Source organism: Alosa pseudoharengus, unplaced genomic scaffold (assembly GCF_046254945.1).
Source record: "Alosa pseudoharengus isolate Yale_2024_CS ecotype anadromous, Long Island Sound unplaced genomic scaffold, YU_APseudo_1.1 YU_APseudo_1.1_scf_176, whole genome shotgun sequence".
Lineage (NCBI taxonomy): Eukaryota > Metazoa > Chordata > Actinopteri > Clupeiformes > Clupeidae > Alosa > Alosa pseudoharengus.
In genome coordinates, this window is record NW_027468646.1 from 22,501 (window position 1) to 27,500 (window position 5,000).

The following is a 5,000-nucleotide window of genomic DNA, read 5'->3' on the forward strand; positions in this document are numbered from 1 at the left end:
CAAGCAAAATAAGAGTCTACACCAAAAAGCAAATTCAAACTAAATTTGGCTCCAACATATCCGGCCCCTTATAGCAACTACGTGTGGCTATAACAAAACATACTCAAAAAGGGAGCTAATTTATACTTTATATTACCAAAACTAAAAAATTGGCAATTCTAATTTGAATCTAAATGAGTGCAAGTATCAGTATATGAATGTAATGCAAAAGGAAGCACGTGCGCATTCCGTGAGTCTCAGCTTAATCTTGGCTATCGGCTTTTAACAGAAGGTAGATCTTGCTGATGGGTCTTAGCAGCTGGTTGGTTTTAGTTTGTAGTCTTACAGTACGAACAAGGCCCTTTGAATCCATTATAGCTTCAATGACTCTTGCCATCACCCACGAGCCTCGTGGTGCTGTAGGATCAGCCACTACAACAATGTCTCCCACACAGAAATTTGGCCTGATGCGGGACCATTTAGGTCGTTCTTGCATGAGTGGAACATATTCCTGTATCCAGCGTGTCCAGAACAGATCAGCGATATATTGTATTTGTCGCCACCGCCTCCTGGCGTATAGATCGATCTTCCTTTCTGAACATTCCTGGTGGTAGCACGGGTTGGACTTTAAGCTGCAGTAGATGGTTGGGGGTCAGTGGTTCTAAGTCATTGGGGTCATCTGAAACGGTTGTCAAAGGACGGCTGTTTAGGATGGATTCAACCTCGCACATCACTGTGACTAGACCTTCATCATCCATGGATTGTTGGTTTGTGACAGATGACAAGATCTTCTTGACCATTCGTATTATGCGCTCCCAAACGCCTCCATGGTGGGCACCAGCCGGAGGATTGAACGTCCACTTGACACCTTTCTGTATGAGACTGCGCTCAATTTGGTCCAGATTCCAAGATTTCAGTGCCTCTCGTAATTCCTTCTCTGCAGAGATCAAATTTGTTCCATTGTCTGACCTTAATTCTCTGACTTGACCTCTTCTGGATATGAAGCGCCTGAATGCATTCACACAGGAGTCTGTATCCATAGTGTGCGCCACTTCCAAATGTACTGCTCTGCTAGTGAGACAAGTAAATATCACGCCATATCGCTTTACCATGCCACGCCCTCTTTTCACCTCTATAGGTCCAAAATAATCCACTCCTACATGTGAGAATGGAGGAAGGTCAGGGGTCAAACGATCAATTGGCAGATCCGCCATCTTTTGCTCACCTGCACATGCATGTTTCCGCCTGCAGGGCACGCAACTATTCACAATTTTCCTTGCAAGGGAATTTGCACAAGGAATCCAATATTTTTTCCGTAGGTTTGACAATATGTGATTTCTTCCACTGTGCCCTATCTGCTGGTGGATATGACGTAACAGAAGCTTCGAAATGTGATGTCCCTTAGGCAAGATGGCAGGATGTTTCTGCTCTTCTGGCATAGCCATCTTGCTCAGGCGGCCACCAACCCTTAATATGCCATGGTCGAGTACTGGATCCAGCCGAAAGATGGAACTTTTCCGACCTATGCTCCTTCCATTGTGTAGGCTTGCCATTTCCTGTGGGAATCCTTTACCTTGACAAAACTTCACAATGGCTTCTTCTGCTTCTTCTAGGTCCTGAGCAGAGAGTGACATAGGACCAGCCTTTGAGGTCTTTAAGGACCCTTTCCTTTCCAGGACACGTTGGGTAAGCAAGCTCTTCAGCTTCAGTAACCAGGCAACAGCAGTTCTGAGCTTATTCCAAGTTGAAAAGTAATTCAGTAGCGCACTGGTGGCATCATAGTGACCTGCAGCAATGACATGGACTTCAAGTACTTCTTTCTTCAACTCTGGGTCCTCTGGAGAGAGTATGAGTCCGATTGGTGGATTGGGCCAGTGTTCAGGTAAGTCTGTCAAAAACTTAGGACCGTTGATCCAGATGTTGTTCTTCAGAAATTCCTTAGTATTCAGCCCACGTGATGCATGATCCGCTGGATTCATTTTTCCAGGGATGTGTTTCCACTGGGACGCATCAGACACACCCCTGATTGTGTTAACACGGTTCGCGACAAAGGTGTGGAATCGTCTGCTGTCATTTCTTATGTACTTCAGTACAGTTGTACTATCTGTCCAAAATACAGATGGTTCCAGTTGCAACTGTAACTCAGTTGTAAGCATCCGGTCTATACGAACAGCTAAAACTGCAGCGGTCAGCTCAAGACGCGGAGTGGTCATTAGTTTCAATGGAGCCACTCTAGATTTTCCTATGACAAAGGCTAAGTGCACTTGATCCTGACTATTGACTAACCTTACATAGGTCACTGTGCCATATCCAGCTTCACTTGCGTCACAAAAGTGATGCATTTGTGCACACTCTACTTTTCCAAAATTCTTTGGTTTGAAGCAGCGGGTGATGTTGAAGTCCGTGAGAGTCCCAAGGCCACGCATCCAGTGCTTCCAGGATTCTGCATGAGCATTAGGAATGACTTGGTCCCAGGTAAGGTTCAGCCTGCACAGTTCCTGCAAGAGGTGTTTTGCTGTAAAGGTTACAGGGGCAAGAAATCCTAGCGGGTCATATATTGAACTGACCATGGACAGAATTCCTCGTCTAGTGCATGGTTGTTCTTTGAGAGACACATGGAACTTAAAGACGTCTTCTTCAGCACACCAATGCACACCAAGAGCTCGTTCCAGAGGTAAGTCTTCAAGGTCTAGGTCTAAGTCTTTCACTCCCATTGCCTTTTCAAGATCAGGAATGTGAGCCAAGACCGCTCGGCTGTTACTTGACCATTTGGTAAGATTGAAACCTCCCGTTGCACATAGGGTTTTCAATTCTTGATAGAGGTGAATGGCATGGGCCTCTGTATCCACTGACTTCAGCAAGTCATCCACATAAAAGTTATTCAAAACAGTGTTCACTGCTTCAGCTGAGAAACTGTTTTTATGGTCCTCAGCAGCTCTTCTCAATGCGTAACTGGCACAACTAGCTGACGACGTCGCTCCAAAGATGTGAACGGTCATCCTGTGCTCCAAGAGAGGCTGAGAGATGTCGCCATCATTCCACCACAAGAAACGGAGAAAGTCAACATGCTCTGGTGGTATCTTGACCTGATGATACATCTTCTCCACATCTGCCAGGATGACCACATTTTCAAGGCGGAAACGCAGTAAGACTGCAATCAAGGAGTTTGTAAGGTTTGGACCCTGCAAAAGTTCACTATTGAGAGATGTTCCTTGGTAAGATGCAGAGCAGTCGAAAACTACCCGCAAATTTCCTTTTTTGGGGTGACGTACCCCATGATGTGGTATATACCAGCCTTTGCCATTCTGAAATGTCAAATCCTCTCTGGGCACAACTTCAGCATGTCCACATTTTAGAATGGTGTCCATGAACAACTTGTATTCCTCTTGAAAGGTCTTGTTTCTACAAAACTTCTTCTTTAATGACACTGCCCTTTGCTCTGCCATCAGCCGGTTGTTTGGCATTTTGGGATCCCTTTTAAATGGCAGCGGCAACTGATAGTGTCCATGTTGTAGTTTTGCAGAGGTGTTTATTATTTCCAAGAATCTCAGATCTTCTTGAGACATTTCCACCTTCTCATATGCACCCTCAGGGAAGTCATGATTGAATTGTTGAACCAGAAGCTCACTCACTCTTTCTACAGAAATCCGGTGGCTGTAGACATAAGGTTTGCCTTGCTTGTCGAGACATGTGTGCTCATCATTGAGAAGACCACTAACAACCCAGCCCAACAGGGTTTTGATAGCAAAGGGCCCATTGCCCTTGCTATTTACCACCTTCCATGGCTCCATAAGTTTGGGCACATTTATTCCAATCAACAAATCAATATCAGCATCAATGCTTGGCAAGAATACATCTTTCAAGTGTTGCCATTTCTCCAAATCCTTTTGCTTAGGGATATGGTCTTTGCTGACTGGGATTTCTTTCTGTGTGTAGACATCTGGCAGTCCAACAAAGTCTCCACCATCTAAACTGCCTACTTCTAAGCCTCTGATGACGAAGCTGTCAGTGGGTTTCTCTTGACCCAAAGTACGTAAAAGGATCCTGTGGTGCCTTCCCTTTGCGTTCAGCCGTCTTCGGAGACTCTCCGTGCAAAATGTGGCAGAACTACCTGGATCAAGGAATGCGTAAGTCTTGACAATTTGATTTGAATTACTTAGCTTAACCTGAACAGGCACAATAGCCAATGTACAATGATCATCACTGGATCCAATGCTTGTCTTTTCCAGTGAGACCAATCCACTATTAATGGACTTCTCAGACCCATGGCTCCTTTGGCTGTTTGTGACCCCATCAGGCCTTTGGATGTGTAGGATGCTTGGATGTTTCTTAGAGCACACAGCACAGGTGAGACGTCTTTTACAATCTTTGCTCATATGGCCCTTTACCAAACAGCCAAAACAAATACCTTTCCTCTTCAACAATTCAACACGTTCATTATGAGACTTAGATAGCAACTCTTCACATGCATCTAAGGCGTGTGTTCCATTACAAATTGGACAAGGGATTGAACTAATCGACCTGTCATGAGTAGATAGTTTCTTTAACCCATCTTGCTTGGGAACTTCACTCTTAAGATGTGTAGGTGCATCGGTCACAGTGGTGACAAAGCTACCTTTGCTTTTAAAGGAAAGTTTGGAATCTGACACAGGTTTTGACTGAAGAACCTTCTTTGTGAAAGATGGCTGTTGTAGGTCACCAAAAAGTGGATCTTCCATGATTCTAGCTTGTTTCTCAATGAAGTTAACAAGATCAGAGAAAGTAGCCCTTGTTTGCCTATGCTCCAGAATGTTAAAAGCGATTGACCGCCACCTTTCCCTTAATTTAAGAGGAAGCTTTGAAACAAGAAGTCTCAGGTTAGAAGGTAGACTAAGCTCTTCCATATCTTGCAGAGTTTGTGACAGATTACAGCATGCTCGAAGAAAGAGTGCGTAACTGGACAATGCTTTTCCATCTTCAGGCTTAATGTTACTCCAACTCAAAGCTTTCTCCATGTATGCATTAGTTAGCGTTATTTTGTC

At 44.5% G+C, this 5,000-nt stretch overlaps 1 protein-coding gene across 1 annotated transcript in view; it reads left to right on the forward strand.

The window, feature by feature from the left end:
- The window catches only part of LOC143130798 (nesprin-1-like), a gene marked incomplete at both ends in the record, with an annotated part of 40,875 nt that overhangs the window by 21,625 nt on the left and 14,250 nt on the right, over nucleotides 1-5,000 (forward strand). The window lies entirely within an intron of this gene.